At 46.2% G+C, this 22,883-nt stretch overlaps 1 long non-coding RNA gene across 1 annotated transcript; it reads right to left on the minus strand.

The window, feature by feature from the left end:
• Nucleotides 1–3,523: 3,523 nt before the first annotated feature.
• Nucleotides 3,524–17,871, minus strand: LOC109368771. Its single transcript, XR_002117078.1, has 3 exons — nt 17,778–17,871; nt 6,581–6,635; nt 3,524–3,898 (listed from the first exon to the last, which is right to left on the minus strand). It is a non-coding gene; the product is annotated as an uncharacterized LOC109368771 (long non-coding RNA).
• Between the last annotated feature and the right edge of the window lie 5,012 nt (nt 17,872–22,883).

Consider the following 22,883-nt stretch of genomic DNA (forward strand, 5'->3'; position numbering starts at 1 on the left):
TTTTTTCCTGGGGAGATGATTAGGATACTTGTAATGAGAAATATGAAGAACTTCCAAGGTTGTAGATACCTGTTCATTAAAGTAAATGTCACCTAGAAATTGTGTGCTTGGGGTGGAAAGTATTCCTTGCAGCAGAACTCATGGCTGGGACAGTGCACAGAAAGCATTTAATCCATATGTGAACCATAATGGCTGAGATGGGAACCATAATAACTGGATGAGCTTCTTGGCCTGTCCATGTTGCCTATGGCAATGAGGCTCACATTCAAAGCAGCCTCATGGTTGGGTTTCCTCATCTAGCCAGCCACTAGGGTCACTGCAGACTCAAGGATGGGGCAGTGGCTACTCATGGGAAGGTCAGGAATGAACACAATGTCAAGCCCCAGCTAATGGAGATGGGGGTCAGCCAACACAACCAACCAGCTGTCCATGATCCTAGAGGGTGCCACCAGCAGCATGGTCCACAAAGCCTGAAGCACATTTCAGAATGCTCTTTTCAGAATCTTGCCCCTGCTATCCCACAGCACTGAACAGACCAGAGCTCTGCAAGGCTTGACCCATCTCTAGAAGAACACGATGGTTTCCAACACTGGCTTTTCTACCCAGTCCCTTCTAACTGGAGGTTTCCCTTGCATTCTCCACTGAGCCATGGCTGCTTTTCCCATTGGTACACCTCTTTCAGCTTTTGCCCTATTTTGATGCAGCCACCATCTGGATTCGTGCAATTTTTCCTTCCTATTCCTTGTAGCACAACAAGACAGCATGGGCAGGCTTGCATTATGGCTGCTCTAGATGTGGAAATGGAATAATTGCCAAATTCATCCCAGAAGGAAAATGAGCAAAGACATTCACACAAACAGCAGGTTTTTGGCTCTGTCAGTCTGCAAGGCTAGACACCCAACAACACTCCTGCTTTTTCTTCACATTACTTGCCATATTTGGCCTTTTTTCATATCACCCTGCCACTGCACCAAGCAAGTAGGGAATGGCATTTGCCCAGCAATAGAACCATCGAGATAAATTTGCTCAGTGAATAATAACACATTTTTCCTCCTACTCAGCCTTCAACCAGGTCTTGTTCCTGACTTTTGGAGGAGATATTGTCTCTTCCCCTGCCCCTCTTCCAAATCCAAGGAAACTATTTGTTTTGGATGGGGAACCAAATTTCAAGATTTAGTTCTAAATTTCAGAAGAACAGTAATATTTTTGTCTATCCAAGGAATATGCAGGCAAAAAGGTGCCAATTAATCTACGTTACAGTGGAATTAGCCTAATATTAAAAAAATATGATGAGGACAAACGAGAGATCAGCCTCTAATGTCCTCATTAGCTAGCACTGCTCCTTGCAAGCTTTCCATCATAGGAAGGTAGCTGTCTGGTTGCACTTCATTAGCACTGGGGTTAATTACAGTGAAGGAGGCAGGTAGGTGGGCCGTTCCCCTTCCTCACTGCTGCTCTTCGTCCATTGCTCCTGGATGGAAGTCAACGTTCCCTTGACTCCTGTCGCTCCTCGATTTGTAATGGCAAGACAGGTGGAACAGGACCCATTTTTCAAAATGAATAGGTGCAAGTGGTGTCTTCCCCAGAGACAGGGGCAATTCAAATAGCGCTCAGACAGTGGGAAAGCTCTCTGCATCCTCATTTTCTCCTTGTCTTCCTCTGACACTCTGATCTTTTGCTGGCCCCAGCTGCTTATTTTTATTGTTAAGTTTTGTTTTCTTAACTTTTTTGACCCCACAGATGTCAGGTCAGACTCTCAGCACACTGGGTTGCCAGGAGATGAAGGACAGCTCACAGTGAACAGGGAGAAAACCCAAAATAAAAAATTTCCTAAGAGACTTCAGAGCATTTCCTCTGGCTACCTCTCTTCAGGAGGTAGTAGGATCCATATAGACAGCAATAGAGGCAGGAACATCTTCCTTGGGGAGGGGGCCACTGGCTATGGAGGGGCCAAATACGTCTCCCTGAACACATAAATTACACACCAGGCATGCGGAGGTTACATGGAAACAGCTTTGATCTGTGGTTTTGGAAGGGCTTTCCAGCATCAGCTGGCATTCCCTCATCCTTCCAGAACCACCTGGGGCAGGGTGGGATGGCAGCAGGCAAATCATAGAATCACCAAGGTTGGAAAAGATCTCTAAGATCATCAAGTCCAACCACTCACCTATCACCAATATTTCCAACTGAACTATGTCCCTCAGGTACAACACCTAAACATTTCTTGAACACCTCCAGGGACGGTGATGCCACCACTTTCCTGGTGACGATTATACACTGACAACTCCAGTCCCATCCTTTTCTTCACCCCTTCCCTGAGTTCTCCCTGCATCTTCTGCTCTATGACCACCTGCAGACCACGAGAACAGAACAGTTCACACCGCAGATGAACCCCACAGTTGCCATTGCCACGCTGCCCCCAGCCCACACACATCAGGTGCCCCCACCGCAGGCCACCGCATCCCACGTTCTCCCCTCCCTCCTTTTAATTAGGGGCTGGTTCTTTGCTCCCTTTAATTACACAGGGCGGGGGCAGGAGAGAGGAAGATCAAAGAACTCCATTCTCACTCTTCATTTGGGCAGCGTCTTGGGGCTCAAGACTATTTTCCTTGTGGTTTTTCCAAGCATAGGAGATGGGATGCCAAGGCCAGGTTTGGCGGAGCAGAACTTTCTCTCCTCTCACGTCAAGACACGACTCAGCAAGGAATTTGGGTGTTGCCCCGACACTGAGCCTAGGCATTTTGGGCAAGTTTGCTGCCGCCACGTGTCCAACCTGACAGCCCCGATACTCACAGCCAGTTTTTGTGGGATGGGGCAGCTCTGCCAAAGCTTTAATGTAGCAAGCATGCTAATGATGGGAAAATAGATGCAAATACAGGAAAATAAACTACTTGGTGATTTAAGAAAGAGAAACTTCAGCTAAAGGTAAGGGTGACTATACATACTGTCACATTTTATGTGTAGGGGTTTTCCATTGAGCAGTGGGGTCTTTCTGGAGCAGGGAAATATATCCTGGGGTGCCCAATCCCCAGAACCACAATTCCCCTTCCTTTTTCCCCCATCCCATGCATACATTTTGCCTTAGGCAAAGCTAGAAAATCCTCAGGGTGAAATCCCTCTGCAGCGGCCACCCAAAGATTTGATTCAGCACAAAAATACGACTGAATGGGACACTGCCTTGATCTGACTTCAGCAAACTACACAGCGCTCCACCTCAGATCAAACAACTGCACCTTAGGGTTGGAGTCTCAGTAAGGGTGCAACAAGGTTTTATCAAGGCTTGTTCTCTGATTAGAGGTGCCTTAAAGCCTCCCCATCCCACATGTCATATTGCACCATCTATCCTCACCACGTCTGCCTGCCTGTAGCACATCCTAAATACACCGTATACCATTTTAATAACTTTTTGGTGTTCATTTGTTTTTTAAACAATGGGTCATAATTTCATGTCAGAAGAGAGAGCCCCAAAGCTCTAACCAATAGCATATTTCCTCGAAATAAGTCAACTTGGAGTATTACCAAAATGAGCTTGTCTCCTATGAAAACACCACCTCACTTCCAGCTCACATAGGATAGATATCCATGGCTAAAATTAAAGAAAATGAGCAAATTCATAATCTAAGATTAAGGTCTGTGCAATGCTGGCACGTTGTTGTATAAATGAGAGTCAGAAGGCAGAGGACTGTTAATTAACTTTCTATTGATGAAACAAATCACATAGAGAAGAACCTCGCTAATCTGTTTTGTGCTGATCAGAACACATTATTAATTTGTTGAAAAAGAGCCGTCCTCTCTCTGCTGCAACACAAGTTTTATAGGGCTGGAGTGTGGTTTCATGTTACCCAGACTTCACTCTTGATGACATCTGTCGCAGTGCATTTCCTAGTGCATTACGAAGCTGCAGCATTAATAATTTAAGTCAAACTTCAGTTGTTAAAATGAATGAGCAAAGTATCTTTAGTGATTAATTACCTCTCCTTCCTCCCCATCTCTTTAAAAAGCTCAGCCACATGTGCCACAGTCTGGTGAGGTTTGCTTCTGCAGCTGAGGATGCCCTGAAACAAGGGGAAACACTGGGAACCCCCATTAAATTGGAGATAGGAGAACAGCTGCTGTACATCACTGCATCCTCTTGAATAAGCTGTAGCTCTCAGAGAGAAACAGAAAGCTGCCACAACAACCGCTTCAGTTTTAGTTTTTCTCTTTGTAATGGCAGCCCAATGGAGCAGCCATCAGTCCACAGCAAGCCAGAGAAGAAGGACTGGTGACCCCAGCAGACAGGAGGAGGGGACACTGATGAAACGCATGGCCAAGCAGTGACAGTGCGTGCACAGGCTGGAGGAAATGCAGAAAGTCCCATCAGGCAAAAACAAACATGATGGATGGCACTCCCATCCTTGGCTTTCACCTCCAACTTATTTCTATCTCCTCTAGTGTCTGTTTTTAGAAAAAGAATATTCTTAACTCTTCTTTTGATGGATTAAGACTATTGTCCTTTATTTGGGTGCCCAAACCTGCTCCAGAAGATCCTGCTTTAAACCAAGCTGGGGTGGAGCACTACCAGTGTCTATCCTCCACTAGCACTTTGCTTCCAAAACCCAGGCTGGAAATGCCCCCAAAACAGCCTGCACTGGGAATAGGGGGCTTTGGATAGGGATCCTGACACCTCTCAGCTCTGTAATCCTTTTATCTGTTGCAACCCAAAGTCAGCAGACACCCTTCAGCTCTGCCAAGAGGAATGCTGAGCCCAATGGAGCCATTTCCCAAATGCACAAGTGTTTTCTCACGCACATTAACTGCAGTCTTTGCAATATCAATATGTCCACACCAAGCAAAAAAAAAAAAAAAGTTCTGACTAAAGTAGGACAGCACACGGCCAAGTAATGATTCTTTGTGCAACCTGCATAATCGTAGAGCTCAGAGCAGCCACGTGGCAAAGTGGGAGCCTGCCAGAGAGCTACAAAACTGGGAGGGATCAGAGAGACACTTCAACAGGGTTCAGAAGCAGGGGAGGAGATTTAGAGATTACACCAGATCAAAAGGATAATTATTTTGTTATATTTCCCTATCTGCATCACTAGACCGGTTATGCAAGAACACAAGAGGCTGCACTGGTTTTCTAGTTTCCAAGCATGCCTGATGTAAAGACAACATTTGTAAAACACCTGAGCAATAGTGCCAGCTTGACACCATTGTTAGCAATTCTAAAAGACTCAGGTTGACTCCTTGCTTAAGCTTGTTAAGAATGGCCTCTTATCTCACCCAAAACATCTCCACTGTCTCAGACACAAGTCACAGCATGAGTTAACACCTTCACTCACATGTGGTCACTGTGGCCCTGCTTGCCAAAATTCCCGCTGCAAGCAGTAGGCAGGATTTATCTCTTTGCCCAACCTAAGGTAGACGGCTCTGGTCGGTTTCTGGTTGCCTTTGGCTCCTGGGAGGCTGCTCACAGGCAGCTGGGGCCAAACCCTGCTCCTAACAGCCCACACACCTCTCCAATTCTCCAGCACCTCCAGGGCCACTCCTTCCCTTCCCTGCCCATAGGGAATGAGCAACATCCCCACACTACTCACTGGTACCCCTGGAAATGCCATCGTCAGCTGAGAAATCCCCTCTAGGAAGGTGATTTCCCAATATTGAGCACAGATCCTCCCATTCAAAGTTATGATAGGTATCAGAGTACCTTGGAGGACCTTGGCCTCAGCTCCAATCTCTTTAGCACCTGCAACATATAAGCAATCTTGGTTGAGATGAACACCAATGTGTAGGTGTGCAGAAGCTCTCCCAGCATGCAGCTGGCTTCCCAGCCTCTGCTGACCACCAGTGCTTCCGCTCGCTCCATCCCAATAATTCAGACCTGGTCCTCAGGTGGGTTCCCCCCAAGTTTTTGGGACCCCCCTTCCTTCTCCTTCCATCACCAGAGCCAGCTGCCTGCCTTCAACACCGTATCAATACCATGGTTAATTTACAGGGCAATAAAAGTTAATTAATCCTGTAGTTACAAAGTCATTACTATGTAATTATTGTTTAATTGGATTATAACTTATGTAATTTCTGACAAAGTGCTTATTGCTTATGTAATAAAACAGAAGATATTTACTAAGTGATTAATTGCTGCAGTGCCAAGCAGCTTACGTGGTATAAGGACAAGGACAGTGAAGACCCCAGGGAACACTTTTTTCCCCCAAAGCCAGCACTACAAACTTGCAATTTTCCTAATGGCTTTTCCATTTGAGCTCCTCTGCTGGATATCCCTCTTGTGTACATCTTTCATAGAATCAATTCCAGTTGGAAAAGTTCACCCAGCCCAACCACACTCGCCCACTGCCCAAGTCCCCTCCCCAGTGCCACATCTCCGTGGCTCTGGAGCACCACCATGGACGGTGACTCCCTCACATCCCTGGGCAGCCTGCGCCAATGCCTTGCTATTACTTCAGAGAACGTTTTGCTAACACCCAATTTGACCCTCCCTTGGTGCAACTTCATGACATTCAGAGGAGGAGCTGCAGCCTGTAACCCAGCAATCAAAACTCACTTGTCTGGATGAACACCAGCAGGGCTGCAACACCAAACATACCTTTCAGAGTCTGCCTGGCTCTCATCTTCCAGTAACAAGCCATGTCATGACAGCTCTGCCAGTACAAAATCAAGGGGATAAAAAGCATCAGTTAAAAGAGAAATTATCCAGTTCCCTGAATCTGCCCTTAACCCTCCCTCTCCTACACTCTCCTGCCCTAAGAAATGGGAAAATTTAAGGAAAATCCCTCTGGAGCAGCAGAACATTAATCCAGGAGGCTGCACATCAAGCTGCCCTTTTGTGTTGGATGTGCCTCATCAGGCATCGTCCATGTGTCTTGTCTTATCCCCTCTGCATAGAGCAAGATTTGGGCACGAAAAGGGCAACCAAAGCAGACAAGCACCTGGGGCTACAGATGACTCTAGCGTGGGCCAGACTCAAGAACATACGGGAGGAATTAACTTGCTCCTGACAACGCTCGGCACCCATGCAACAAAGCTGGACCTGCTGAGCATCCTTCAGCACTGAAAGCAAAGGGATCCATCACAGCAAAGCAACAAAGCTCTGCCGCCGGAGAGCTCCATGCCTGCAGGCACCGAGCACCCAGACCAGCTATGCAGGCTGCTGCATGCTCTTGAGGGTGGCAAATTAAAGAAGAAAAAAAAGAAGAAAAAAAAAAGTGTTTTATGATTAATATTACTGCTCGGATAATTACGGTTATTACTACTATTAATACTGTTTGGATAGGGGCTTGTCATGGTTCATTTGGGGAGGAAAAAGTCACAGCCTGCTCATGGGAAAAAGAGTATAACACGCTCAAGGCCATTAGTTGCATGACTCAGGGCCCTTTTTGCAAGGAATTACCATTAAACCATTTTCCCCTCTGCAGCATCACTCCATCCCCAAGCACACAGTGCTCCCCAAGCACCCTGCTTTGTGCACAGCCCATCTAACCCATGGGAGCAGGATGCCACACTGCTCCCGAGATTCCTGCAGGAAAGGAAACCATTCCTAAAATGCAAAGGAACATCTTCCAGCACAAAAATGCAGCTGCTTTGAATTCTTGCATTAGAACCTGGACTGGGGGGAGAGGGAAGCACTTGAGTTTTTCTCATGATGCTTTGTCTGTAAATCCACTTTGCCTTTTTTGTTTTATAGGCAATGTTTGGATTTCTACTCCTAAGCTAAAATAAATAAATAAATAAAAATAATTAAAAAAAAAAAACAACCTAGAGACTATCTCTGGCCAGGACTTGGGTCACACTCCCACTTCCTCAGGATATAACAGATGGAGACCTGGGAGAGGACATCTTCACAGCACCACATGCACGTGGCAGCAGCCCCCAGCTCCAGGGATCTCTTTGTGACATTTCCAGTGCTTAAAGAGCAGTGGGGGGATTTGCTCTGTTGCTTTTGTGAATGGTATTTAAAGCCTCTTTTCATAACCCTGACCTGGTTTACCCTTTGGCGTATAAATCAATCTTCCCTTAAATTGTTTAGCTTCTAGTCAAACACAGGAGCTGTATTGATGTAAATATTATGTTTGCTCACTTTATAATCCAGCATGCTTCCCGGCTGCCTTTGTCTCCCTCCTCCAGGATCACCACACACAAGGAGCAGGAGGAGGAAGATCCACACCCCACACCAAGCTGCTGTGAGAACCACCACAGCATCTCCTCTGCTTTTAGTCTCTCCACTGAGCAGGGCACTGCTCACGAATAAAAACTTTTTCCCCACACTTTCCAGCTCCAGTCCGTAGGCCAGCCACCAAGCTCATCTCTGAGCGCAGAGCCATTCCTTATTATCTGAGAACATCTCGTAACGTTTAATCCCGCTAAGCTCCTGAACATGCTCCTACCTTCTAGCAATGAGACCTGCGGCTTAATTAACAGAGGTTAATTAATAAGCCAGGGAGCAGGAGAAGTAGTTTTTGGAGAGAACTCAGTTACTTCTCCAACACCCGCTGCGCTGTCTGGGGGCAGCACGTTGCCATATCCTGCTCCTATGCATTCAGCTCTACCCCTGGCTCGCCCTGCTGCCTACCCGTAGGGAAGCCCCTTTTGCATTGCCGTGCCCTCCAATAGGACCAAGTCCCCAGGTCCCAGTGGGGGCAGGAAGCCCAGTCTGCAGCCTCCAAGCAACAGGCTCCTTGCCAGGGAGCAGGCAGCCGGCTGGCACACTCACAGCCTGCAACACCACGTCTGCGGCACCAGCCCCAGCAGAAATGACATCCAAAGCTCAGAATATCTCATTACATCACTCAGCGAATATTTCCTCCTGAAAGAGAGAGAGAGGAAGCCTGAAGAGCAGTATAGACCCAGAAGAAGACTGCTCTTAAACCATCTCCTGGAAGCTTGTAGCAATACTCTGAAGTATAAGTCAACAAGATGTTGAAAAAAAAAAGACACTATTTTGCAATAAATGGATGGGGGAAGTAGCAGGAGAGGTAGGTGGTGGAAATGCTGCAAAAGGGAAAGGGAATGAGCTGTGGAAGGTGGGGTGAACAACACATGCAGTGTGGTTTCCATGCAGCAGCCAGCATTGTGGCCCATCCTATCTGAAAGTAACCATACTCTCATTTTCCTCCTTCAGAACTGAGTAAGAAAGTAGAGGGGGGGAAAAAAAAGCAGATGATTCACCACCGTCACCCTCCTCCAAAGAATTGTTGGGGTTTTTGGCAAAGAGTAGATAAGGAAGACTGCAGCGTTTCTCTTCATTAGGTTAGAGAGACTGCCAAGATGTAATAGCATTACAGCTGAAGGCATTGTGGGTAATAGCATGCAAATTGCTACAAAGACATTGGAAAGGAAGGCCGTTGTGCGAGCAATGTGAAAAGGACACTGTTGAGTGCTCTTTTCCATGTAGTGTTTGTACTCTGCTTTTTGTGATGCTGTTGATGCCAACAAAGTGCCGTAGTCAACGGACCCACGCTGGGCTCTACTTCCATGCAAGCTCTTCCCAACTGTTTAAAGTCACCTGGTCTGTGCCTCATTCTGCTCCTGCAGCTGGTACCAGCAGCACATATCATTTCTGCAAAGCTCTAGGGACACTCTGGGACAAGCAGGGGCTGCTCCGTGTTCACATTGATTTTCTCTTTGGACCTCGTGTTTCCAGGTGCCAAATAAAGCAGGTACGTGGATGCCGCAAAGGCACATCCTCACCCATGTGATACATTCTGCACCTAGAAAATATGGCTGGTGTTCAAGACTGAAAGAGCTGATATATCTCAGCCAAGAGTTACAGAGGAGTAGAAGGAAGAGGTGAGCTAAGGTGGATAACGAAAAGCAATTTGATGGAGGGACTGAAGGGCTGCAAGGTACCCATCACGTGCTCAGAAAGATGACTCAAGCATGAAATGGCAGGCAAGATGTCTTCCTTCATTAGATGACTAGAAGTGGGAGCGACAGGGGTGATCCCAGTAAGCCCAAGGGCAGGCTGGGTGAAGCAGAGGGCACGTCATTCAGCCGCAGCCAAATGTCATGTCTGACATCAGGCTCTGCTACCAGATCTGATGCACGGTTTGAACCTCACTCTTCTGCTTTCTTTCCATGACCGCCTATTTACCTGACTGCTAAGAGGCCCCAGACATGCTCTTGACCTAGGGAAAAGACATTTAGCTTGTCTGCTATCCAGATGCTCAAATGACCTAAGTGTGCCTTTCGCTAAGTTCAAATGTCTCTTCATCAGGAACTGCAGAAGCAGCCAACTCTTTCCTCTAGTTGTTCATGCAATTAAGTACCATTTCCTAATTGGAGTATTCTGAGCTATTTATAGCTTTATAATGACCATTTACTGCAGTGGCACTTTGAAACAAAAAACAAAAAAAAAGCCAACAGCCTTAATGGTGAGCAAACTACAAGCACCAGGGAAAGACTTCTCCAAAGAAGGGCCAGTAGCACGGAGAGGTGAAGCAGAGAGGTAGCAAGATAAAAAAAAAAAACACAACACTGTTATTCTCTCCTGTACAGCTGAGGCACACAGTGATGAATCTATGTACTCCAAGTTTATGATGCACGAAGATTAGAGCATCTATCTATCCAGTCCCACGCCTGTATTTTGCAGACAAGGCCAAACTTTAGGGCTAAGTATACAGGGGATGAATTCTACCCTGACTCCTGGGGCACATGCAGGAACAAACAGATGTTTCTATCGGTCTTCCTTTTTGTTCACTGGCTGAAAAACCACAAAACTCTGTGCTTCAGGAAATATCCCTTTTCTTTGTGCCTATATACTATTTGTAGGATAACCGAATGCAAACTGAGCTCCAAGGCCTAACTGCTTTTCTGGGTTTGAATGAGTGAAACATCATGTAATTTTTTTGCAGGAACGGATGCATTGGAGACTTTCATGAACACTGTATTTCCAATTGCATTACATGGTTTTTCCAAAGAGACCTTCCAGTTGCACTGCTGTGAACAAAAGCCTCTTGCAAAACAAGTGGAATCTTGTTCTGTTGCAAGCTTACCCCTAGTTTCCATCTGTCTGCAGCGAGCACTCAGAGGGAGCAAGACTAAGGCTGATTTTCATCATTGTTATCCTGATTTCTCCACTTATAACTATTTGAGCTTAACCTTGGTGACCTGGGCTTCTAAAATTAACAAACAATAACAACCAAAGCTTTTGTTTTACCAGAAGATGCCGTGAATTTGAGGTGTTGCCTTTTTTTTTTTTTAAAGCAATTAGCATCAAGAGGCGACTCATTGGCAGATGAAGACAGGCCGGTCCTAACGAACTTGACAGTGCCATTTCAATAAGATCTCCCCTGGAATTGTTAATAAGATCTCTGGAGCTTGCTTGAGTGATTGGTATGCCAGGACTGAAAACGTTTATGGAGAGAGATGATTCCTGTATGCTGGGAGTCCTTTATATGCTCACCTTTTGATGAAGAACTGGAGAAACAGGCGGATACAAAACTCTCTCTTATATTCCCAACAACAAGAGAAGTTTCTCAGTGCCTGGAGACCACCAGTGTTTGCAGCAGGTCCCTTCATGCAGGGCAATATCAAGTTCTACCATAGAGTTGCTTCATAGGGACAACTTAGAGGGAAGGATATTGAGATGGATTTTTCTGTGCTTCAACCAGAGTAATGCACACGGACCACTCCTCTTGCCCCATCCACCTATTTGGTGGAAGAATTCCTGGGCTCTCGCTATCACATGCTGGGGACCCCATTGCAGAGCACCTGCCTTCCTCCCCTGCTGCTCCATGCTTCAGCAAAGGGTTGTACCTTCAGCTTCAAAGGCATGCCTTTAAACTCCCTGTAACTGGAGACTCATTTTTCATGCTGAATGAGATAAAATTCCCACTGTTACCTCATTTACATCTCAATGCTGGTAGGTTATAGATGGCTATTATTTATATATGTGTAAGACATCCATTTCTTATTCCGTGGAATACAGTAAGAAGCAAAATACTCATCCCTCCTGTTCACCTTCTCTGGATTGCCGTTTCTATTTTTTTTATTTTTTTTTAAATCCCTTGCTCAAGTTTGACTGTTGCTGAGAATTTGCAAATAAATAAAGGAACTAACAGCCCCATAAAAGCTGATTGTTTCCCCCTCCTGCAAAGATTGTCTTTGTGAAGAAGATTAAAAATCCCTCCGTGCTGCACAAGACAAAGGTATCCCTGGGCGAGAATAAGACATAAAAGAGGTTACTACATATATCTCTTGGCTGTGTGGACTGCTAATTCACATTGTTGTCATCCTTACTTGCCCATCTTTCCTCCTTCTTTCCTCTATCATGAAAGGAAGAGTTAGCTCTGCAGTTGCTGAAGGTAACTTTGGAAGCAAAGTAGCAGCGTGAGCAGGAATATTTGCTTTCCCAGCCAGCAGCAGTGAGACCAGTCTCCCGAGGCCATGGGTGAAGGAAATTGGATGAAGAGAACACATCTGCTCAGAGCTGGATAGGATCCCATGGCCTGGAAACGTACACTCTTTGTTGGGTAAAGAGCTGGTTGTAGGGCCAGGCCCAGAGAGTGGTGGTGAAGCCCATCTGGTGACTGGTCACTGGTGGCGCTCCCCAGGGATCAGTACTGGGACCTGTCCTGCTCGATATCTTCACTGATGATCTGGACAAGGGGATTGAGTGTATCCTCAGTAAGTTTGCAGATGACACCAAGCTGGGAGGAAATGTCAATCTGCCTGGGGATAGGAAGGGCCTACAGAGAGATCTGGACTGGCTGGATCGCCAGGCTGAGGCCCAATGGGATGAAGTTCAACAAGACCAAGTGCCAGGTCCTGCACTTTGGCCACAACAAGGCTGGAGCACAAGTCTCAAGGGGAGTAGCTGATGGAACTGAGATGGCTCAGTCTAAAGAAGAGGAGCTGCAGTGGAAACCTTGTTGCTCTGTACAACTCCCGAAAGGATGTGGTACTGAGGTAAGGGTCGGCCTCTGCTCCCGGGTCACAGCAGTAGGACAAGAAGTAATAGCCTTAAGTTGTGGCAAGGGAGGTTCAGGTTGGAAAGAGCAGTGGTGCAGCCGCATAGATTGCCCAAGGAAGTGGGAGAGTCACTGTCCCCACAGGTGCTGAAGAAAAGCAGAGATGCAGCACTGAAGGACATGGTCTAGAGCAATCATGGGCATGTGTTCACAGTTGGACTAGATAATTTTAGTGGTCTTTCCAATTTCAGTAATTCTATAAATAAAGACTTACAACAGCATATTTACATGGCACCAGGTGCAAGGATACTGCTAAGCCAGACAACCCAGGGACCCACTGAGACTGAGCTCAGAAGGGCTTTACAGAAATCTTCAGGACACACAAGTACATGAAAAACTTCCCACCTTTTTCCAGCACCAGCCCCAATGCAGGAACAGGAGAGTGCCTCAGCGGTGGGCCCAGTTCTATGTCCTTGCAGCTGGCCTCCCCTGCCATGCTCCAATAGCCAGCACAAAGCTTGCTGCTAGCACTGAGAGGGCAAACATGCTGGTATTTCAAAGCCTCTGAAGCCCCAGCCTCTACGCAGCCCTATTATGCCTCAGCTCCCAGCAAGGAGCCAACAAGATGCCTCTAAGCCCTCTTTGCAAAAGACGCACAACTTGGGTCAGGTCAAAACCATGCCACAAGGCAAGCTCCAGGAACTGGGGGGTTTTCCTTTCCCACCCCTCCAAAACTGCCTGGTCAGGATTCATTATAAGCACAGCAGGTTTTACTGGTACCTGCTCTATCAGCATTGGCTTTTCTTCTCTGCTGACAACCTACATTCAGTTTAGGAGACTTAAAAGACCTCTGGATTCAAAGACTTGTAATGGGTTTCCTCCCTTCCTTTTTCTCTTTGCTCTTTCCCTCTTTCTCTTTAATGGCTTTCACTGAAGGGGAGAGAATTTTTCCCTGTATGCGGAGTGGAGCAAAACAAGAAAGAGCTTTGGGTTTTTCAATTCCTTTCCTCAGCCCCTTGAGACAACTCCTTGTTGCAGGTAGACATCAGCAGCTCATTTCTCCTTCCAGCACCACTCTCCCTGCAACAGCTGGAGTACCATCAAGAATCAGCCATCAGAAGCAATGATGGTCATTCAAACAGATCTCAATAAGTGGAGGTTTGATGGATTTCATCGAGAAGGAAAAAAAAACCAAAAAACAACACATTGACCTGTTCAGGTACAATCACATCCTTCCCCAGGTAAGTGCAGCCTCATCCTTTTCAGAGCAGAGCTAAAGAGATGCTATAGTCCAGCCTCTGGAAAACATATATTTCTCCATTTTCAGCCAAAAGCAGTTGAAAGAGATGGACAATGTTTTGTTTTACATTGCCAAGAAGTGTAAAATACAACCTTGGATAACTTTCTTTATTGCTAGATGGTAGCCAAGCTCATAGCCTAACAGCATTTACATATTTTCTGAATAATAGGATTTCCTTATTAATTGCCAGCCCACAAATCTGCTGTTCTTGGATTTTTTTGGGGGGGGGCAAAAGTGGAGGGGAAGGAGAGCTGGAACTGCAGTCATCCAGAGACCCTGAGTAGGAAAGAGTGACTGAAATCACTCGAGTTTCCCCTATTATTAAATAGAAGAGTGCTCCTGGTTTGTCTCAGAGATGCAGCAAAGAGCTGCAAAGGAAAGAGGCATTCAGAGTAGAAGTACCTGAGGAGGAAGGACAGACTGACACTTCTTCCCTTTTTGTCACTTAGCTGCAACGATTTGAAACCATGCTCACACAGAACACCTCTTTGGCAAGCAATTCCTAATGGAGTGGTGGGGGCACAGAGGTCAGCCACAGATGGGACTGGTGGAGGTTGTCAGAATTTGAGGTGGAAGAGCAGATACTGCTGAGGGGGAGCACCTTAAGGAATACTGTAGCAACAGAATAAATACAAGCACAAAGAGGGATTCACTTCTTGTGCCTGTTGATGTCTCTTTTCTGATCAATTTTGAAATGCTGGCAGATTCTAAGCCATGTCTAAATATAGATTCCAAGTCCAGCATCCAAGAGAGCCCTAAAGATTCCCAGAATTGCCCCTACCCTGGTAGTCAATATCCTGTGCTAGGAGTTAGAACTAGCCTGAAAACAAGGATTGTGGGAGTTGTGAGATTTGGGGATTTCTCTTCCAAGACCTTTTAATTTAGTGTTTGATTCTTCTGAGAGCCAGAGGAAATGCACACCGACACAAGAAACACAATCTGCAGGTTGTGAGCGCTCCCCTGAAAGGTGAAGGATTTCACGTGTTTGCTCTGCTTGATTCTCTCTGGCCCCGTGCATATTTAATTAATCCCAGCTCTCTCTCAGTCAGAGGTCTCGAACACGATCTCTCATAGCCCAGATGAATGCCCTATGAATAAGCACTTTCTGCAAGCAAAAGCTCTGTAAAACGTGTCCAGCCAGTTTCCTCCCTTTCTTAGCTACAAGTCAATTTTTAACACTGGTTACGGAGCGAAGCCTCAGCAGAGATGAAAGACCAATTGAAGTTCTCCTCCTAGAGCCCTTTAGGCACTCAAATAGTTTCCCAAGCCATTCCTAGCCCACTGGGCAATGTCAAGGTTTGTTATTTTTCTGACGGCTTTACCTTGGAAAATGTCTCATCAAGAGCCTGAATCTGTGTACCCAGGGAGAAAACATTTTAGAATTGACATCAGTTTGGAGAGATATTTCTAATGTGACTTTTATCAGCAGGTTTGACAAGAGAATCATAGAATCACCAAGGTTGGAAAAGACTTCTGAGATCATCTAGTCCAACTGTCCATCTATCACCAGTATTTCCTCACTAAACCATGTCCCTTAGTACAACACCTATACGTTTCTTGAACACCTCCAGGGATTGTGACTCAACCACCTCCTTGGGCAGCCTGTCCAACGCATCGCATCACCACTCTTTCTGAGCATAAAATGTTTGTTTAATAACCTGAACTTTCCCTGGCACAACTTGAGGCCATTCCCCCTGATCACATTATTACGTATCATACCTACATAAATAAATAAAAAACCCTCACATCCTTTCTTCATCACAAAAATACTAAGAAGTATGCAGCTCTTCAAAACCAAGCCCCCACCTCTACGCCAGCTAAGCACTTATCCAAGTCATAGCAATGCTGTGATGGCACTTGCAAAAGCCAAAGAGAATACAAAGACCCTCTGGAGTATTTTGATTGCCAGGCAAATTTATGGACGTGTATTCCCTTCTATTTCCTGTTTTCAAACTTGCATCTTCAGATTAGCTTCTGTGAACACAGGATCTAAAGGCACCTGTGCTACTGCTCACCTTTATGCCCTTATTCTCCAGCACACAAAAAGCTCGCATGTTCATCCCATCAACTCAGAGACATTCCCTCCACTCTCCCAACTCAGAAATCCTTCCAGAGGATTCATCCAAGACCTGAGTCACTAAAAACAGCCTGTAGAGATCATGCCAAACCTCACACAGGGCAACTGTGATCTTTAAAGCATCTAATTACGTACTTTCCCATTACTAACTGATTTGGTTTAAGCAGCTCCTTGGCTAGCGCTCTGGGACATAACACCACGCTCTGAATCATCCCCATCCCATCTGCTCAGCTTTGCCCTTCCCCGTCTGCATTGCTCAGCTTCTCGCAGGTAGGATAACACCACATGTCACACTAAATATTTAATAGGAGTGATAATGGCTTCGTTAAGTGACACTGGAGGCAAGCGTGCTGCCTTGGTTTAGGATGATGGAACTGGGTTTGTGCTAAGGGGCGGCCAGGGCATCCCAGTCCCATGCTGGTTCCGCTCTCATGCCATGCTTCTGGGACACCAGTCCAAGAGCTATGGGTAGATATTGCCAGGGTCATGCCCAACACTGAGTCACAGTTACACAGGACCATTGTTTTCAGAGGAAGGGATCGAGCTCCTAACAAACCATCCTAGGAAAAAGCTTCTTGGAACGCTAGCCAGCAAAGTCAAGGCAGCTGAGTCGGCAGCAGAAACCTTACCATAGAGACAGCAATCAGCACTTGAGCAGAAGCTCAGTGAAATCAAGCCAAAACCACCCATTTTCACCTTGCTAGGATTTTTCCTGACAGTTTGCAAATCCCGCCAACGGGAGATAAGAACACCCACCAACGTTTTGGGGCCAGATGGTAGTTTATGTTTATGAAAACTGCAGTTTGTTTTCATGGAAACTAGTAAAAGGTTTGGCAAGCAAACCTGAAAAAAACACACAGCTCACCCCTTGGAGAAGAATATATCTTATGGACAGCTTCTGCTGATCTTTGGCTTGGGAGCTTAAAAGCACCCTTAAGGCTACCCCAATGCAAGGGAGAAATCGTGGGATTCAGGGGCCAGAAGCTGAAATTCAGCCTAGATTAGCAAGAAGTAGAAAACATCTCAAATTACACTCCAGCTTGCTAACAGAGGCATTCACTGCTGATCCACCATTACAGGAAAAACCTTCCTGCCAGAACAGAGATGCTGGGCAGCTCATCAGCAGTGGATGGGCCTGAAGAAGGGCTGAGATCTATCCAGTGAGCGAGACGGGGGGAAACATTAAAATAACCACACTGTGTGCCTTATAACTATGTAACGACCTGCATTGTTAGCAGCTTTTGTCAAGAGGCAGCAGATACAAATGGACTATCCGGTAGGGTTCCTCACTCACCACTCTTCACACAGGGCACCTCTACCTTCAACAGATCCTTCTCACCAGGCCTCTCCAAAATCTACCTCCATCATTTCTGGCTGGATTAATCTCAGCTCAATCCCACAATAGTAATGCTTGAGGCACACGCAGCATTAACCCTGCTGGCTGCCAAATCCCCAGGCCAGGAGTGACGCTGTCTCCTAGAGAAGACCCCAACTTCACCTGTTTTCTACTGTCAAGTTTTCACTCTGCTTATGGGGACCCTTAGTATTTCATCTGTCATGACTGCACCCACAGACACCCATTGTGATATCACAGATTTTGGAAATATCATAGATTCCTGGCTGTGATGCCATCACTGACAGACCTAGCAGAAGGAGAACAGCTCCAGAGCCAAGCTCAGGATCTCCTCTCCAACAATTTGACCAACATAATGCTGCCCTCAACACTCACAGGAACCACTTGGAAGCAGAAAAGGGCCCACACTTCTGAGCCCAAATTTAATTTCTGAATTTCCTGCTGAAGCAAGACCTGATGAACACAGCATGTTCAGACACATTGCTCCCAGGAGCAAGCACGGGTCTCCTAACCACAGAGCTTTTCTCCATTTTCTGGGTTTATTTCACTCTTTTTTTCCCAAACTTCCATTTCTCCTCATGACAGCTCAGCAGTTTTATGAGCAAGTGGAGATTTTGCAGGAAAACAGAGTTGTGTTTAAGTGAAACCCTAGCTGAAGCTGCTACAGCACTGCCACTTAGCCTCTTTATAAAGCTGTGGTCACCCCTTAACAGCTATCAGTGTATAGGGCTCATCCAGGAATCAGGTGCTATCCAAAGGATGGTATTATATCAATGGTAAAAGGACCAGAAACTGGACCACACTGGAAAATGTTGAGACTTAGGTGCTGTACTAAGGGACATAGTTTAGAGGGGAAATACCAGTGGTAGGTGGATGATTGAACTGGGTGATTCTTGAAGGTTTTTTTTCCAACTTTGGCAATTCTGTGAAATCACAAAAAAAAATTTCAGAGCACAGAATAAAAGGGAAAGACTCAAAGTCAAAGTTCCAGCAGCAGGGTAGAAAGGAAGGACGCTGGTGGCAACCTTGCTGGATTCAGCCTCCACAAGAACATCAGCGAGCGCATGTAGATCCTCCCCATACCTATTTGCTATGTTGATTTTTGCACCTGTCAATCACTGCTCTCCCAGCAAGGGAAGCGAGGCTGTTCCAGAGCTGGGTAAATATCTGGGTGCCATCACGTGGAAGGATGGCAGGGCAGTATGAGACTAGCTGAGGATTGGTCAAAGAACAGTCCTTGTCATGCGTCCTTGAACAGCTTCCCCATCTCAACACCTGGACAGCCATGAAAACAGACAGCTACACTTATTGCAGCAGTGAGACTCAAGGGCCTGGTTCCTTGGCAGGCGATGTAGAGATCTGAAAACAGCTCCACAAGAAAATAGATCATGGGAGCAGGAATGACAAGATGACATGGCCTGTGGTAGGCCAAGTGATACAGTCTGCACACATGGGCAGTAGGAAAGGGCAGGAAGGGGACCAAGTTCTGCTCTCATTTCCTCCATCATCAGTTCTCTTCAAAATATTCTCCTGCTACATCTTTGTAATTTTTCATTTTGGAGGCAAACTTATTAAAGGTGTACTTCAGCCTGATTCAATTAAATAACGTGGCGTTAGCAAATAAAATTGTTGGCTTTATGTTGTCGTTGGTTGGTTTTTTTTATTTATCTCAGCACACCACATAAAGAAAGAAAGTGCTGTAATACAAATAGCTATTTAATACTATAACAGAAGGGGGGAAGAAATTCTGTTCTTCATAGGCTCACAACACCCATTTGTTATCTTCCCTTGGCCCCACCACCACAAATCATGCTGGAGCCTTGAAGCAAAAATAGCGCAAACATAAAGAAATATAATGTCATCTGTTTTCCAAGATATGTAATAATACATTTTGCACACAAACAAACCTTCCTAGCACACCAGCAGGGCCCTCCCTAAGCCTTCCCATGCGGCTCTTAACTTCTCAGACTCATTTCAGAGCTATTTCCAGGCCAGAGATGGCTTTGAAAATGAAGCTGAAAAAGGCTTTCCGGCTTGTTTTTGTTTTGATTTCTGCTAGGCAGTGAGAAAGGACAGGCACTGTGCCCCGATATCCAGGACTTTTTTCATTACAGGTTCCTTTCCAGTGTCTCCCAAATTTCTCTTAGCTAGATTCAGATGAAAAATAGCATTTGGCCGATTTCTTTCGCCTTAGCCCTGCTACAATATTTGGCTAATTCCAAGTCTATGAGCAAATAAGCATTACTTCAGCTATATTGGACAATCTGTGTCAAACACAGTTCTCTCCTTTCCTTCCTTCAACTTTAAACCAGCCATGCTAGAAGGATAACGATAGAGCTGGGTGAGAAGAAGCAGGTGGGTCCTCAGGGAGAGGGAAACTTGGACAGCTCTTTCTCAGTACATGGATACATCTGGCTACCCACCCCTCTGGGGCTCATGGAGCCTCCTGGCCCTACAGCCACCCCATTGCTGCCATCCAAGCACCAAGCAAGGACATCAAGATCCTCTGGTCAGCAGCAGCAGGAGCTGAGCAATCTCCAACCCTTTGCTGCACGAAGTAGAGAGAAAGCAAGTGTTTTAGGGACAGCGATGACTCTTCTGCCAGGAGCTAGAGGAGAGAAAGAAAGCAGCGTGCTCATCTCCAGCATCCCTCCCCTACAGGCACAAGGAAAAACCGTGGTAGGCATCTCCCAGAAGGAAGCAGGATCAAAAATGGAAATAATTGGAAACATCACACCCCCTTCAGATGTGTGCCATCCTGAATTTTCCTCTTGGGCCATTCATTTTCTCACAAAGCCAAGTGCCCACACAGCATAGCTTTGGGGGAAATACAATCAACTATAGGGGCTGCTACGAGGGGCACGTGGTCTCAAGCCAAAAACTCCGCCAGCTCCAAGAGTGTAGCCCAAATCCTCCCTTCCCTCTCCATTCCCAAAGCAGACACAAGGTTGAGGAAGCTACAATGCCTTGGGAAGCATTGAACTCAGCTTTGAAAGGTAGAGGTGTCCCCAGTCTTTACGCATTTTAACCCAACACTGAAAGCTGAACGTGCTTTTAAACAATACTAATGATCAGTCAGCAGCTCTCTGGAAGCTCTCCATAGCAGCATTTGACTACTGGATAGCGCTCAAGCTGCAGAAGGCTTGCCAAGTTTTGGACATTGGCTGGCATAAAAAACGTTCAGTGCTTCAGGGAAAGCTCAGCACAGCTTTTGATCCTTTCTAGTCACACAATAGTTAAACAAAAATAACCCTTTTCTTCCCCCCTGCTTCCCAATCATTTCCCTAGGTTGGTTAAGAAGATGAAAGAGCCATACGTGTGGTTTTGGGACATATCAGTAACACTGTTTTTAATGGCGTTTGTCCCCAGACACTGCAGCATTGGCCATGCAACTGTCTGAACTTGGGAATATCCACAAAATCTCTTAGGTTCTCTCCTCCTGTAATGCACTTTATTGGATACTCTTATTCTGAAAGATTCACTAGGCTCCAATAATTTCAGGGCTATTTCCTCATGAGTCCTTAACCCTTCCCCCCCTAAACATCCCATTTGTTCCCAGTTTGCACCACTGGCTCAGTGCAAGTCAGCCATGAGGTCTCCTCATGGTGCACAATTTGCTTTCCACCAGGTCTGCTCTGCATTGGAGCCTTTGGACACAGCCGCCTGATGCACTCCCCGATGGATGCAGTGTGACATGGCCAAGCACGAAGTGTCACAGGAATGATGTTGCACCTGCCAAGACACATTGCTCTCCATCTAGCAATGATCTTATGCTGTCTGGTCCAATCAAGGCCACCCAGAGACAGATGACCAATGCCATTTGCATATGACAAGGACTTTGGTCTCACCTTGAGGGGACAGGCAGCAGAGCAAGCACCCTAGGGAAAAGCACAACTTCTCTCTGCTGTCCAGAGTCTCATTTCTTCTGCCCTACTCCCCTACTCCTGAACTATGCACTACCAGGGTGAATTTTGTGACTAAAGCCACAGATTGCTCAGCCCTCTGAAACTACATGCTTTGCCACCACTCATTAGATTTGTCAAAATGTCTAATAGAAGACCCTCAGACACGTCTGACTTAAAGTTTCTGTTCCACCCATCCCTCTTTATTTCCACTTTCTTGCCACTTGTGGGGTGGACGCACTGTTCCTAAACCCTCCTCACTCTGAGGGCTATTTGCAGGTACCCTGTCTCTTCCCATTCGACAAGTCTTGTCGGGAGTGCACAGAGAAGGAAAATTCAGGACTGGTATTGACTAGCTGTGATGCCCCATCCATGGAGGTGCCAAAGGCCATGGATCCTGGGCAGCCTAATCAGGAGGGGGCCAACCAACCCATGGCAAAGGTTGGGGCTGAATGGACTTTAAGGTCCCTTCCAACCCAAGCCATTCTATGATTCTACAATGACTGACTGTCGATCTAGAAGGTACTAGAGTGGCCAGCAGATGAAGTATAAGCACTTCAAAGGATCAGGGGGAAGAGGAAAATTAAGAAAAACCACAAAGGAAACAACAAAATACAGATTTGGCAATGGTAGGTAAAAACATCAGGAATGGAGAAAAACACTATTAGTGTCAGTTTCAGAGAAGCTGAAGGAAGATGGAGGTCTCAGAGTAGGAAGCAATCTCAAGGAGGATCACTTTCTAATGAGGGGCCAAGACACTGCCTGGCTGACCAAAGACATGTGGGACACAACCCACCACCCCATAAACTACATTCACCTCTGCCCAAAAAATGTCCCCATGGGTACAGCTGTAAGCAGTGGGATGTTTGTGTTTTGATGATCCACTCTGATCCAGCATTCTGCCTGCCAATGACTGAGCAGCTCTTGCTTAGCATCCGCTGCTGCCTTACAAATGAGCACACTTATGAAGTCAAAAACCTTCTCAGATAAAACAGCACAGCTTTCCTTGCACATCCACCCCTAAATAAAATTAAAAAATGAGAAGGAAAAAAAACAAGTACCAGGATGACTTTTCTCCCATAAGCAAAGGATTTGAAGGAATCCAAGAAAGAAATTGGCACTATGCTTTGTAAGACAGAGACCTGCCAACTCACACTTCTTCCCTGCACCAGTACAACCCAGCATCCTGCCAGCTCCCAGCAGTGACACACCAGTGCTGCCCCATCCCAAGGGGCCAGGCTGTAGGCAGGGCACAAACATCAGGTAGCTGCAGGCAGCCTCAGCTGCGAGAGCATCTCTTGGGCATGTTTCCTGCATTGCTTACTCCCCTGTCGGGGGGGGGAAAAAA

The sequence above is a fragment of the Meleagris gallopavo genome, chromosome 8 (assembly GCF_000146605.3).
Source record: "Meleagris gallopavo isolate NT-WF06-2002-E0010 breed Aviagen turkey brand Nicholas breeding stock chromosome 8, Turkey_5.1, whole genome shotgun sequence".
NCBI classification, from domain to species: domain Eukaryota; kingdom Metazoa; phylum Chordata; class Aves; order Galliformes; family Phasianidae; genus Meleagris; species Meleagris gallopavo.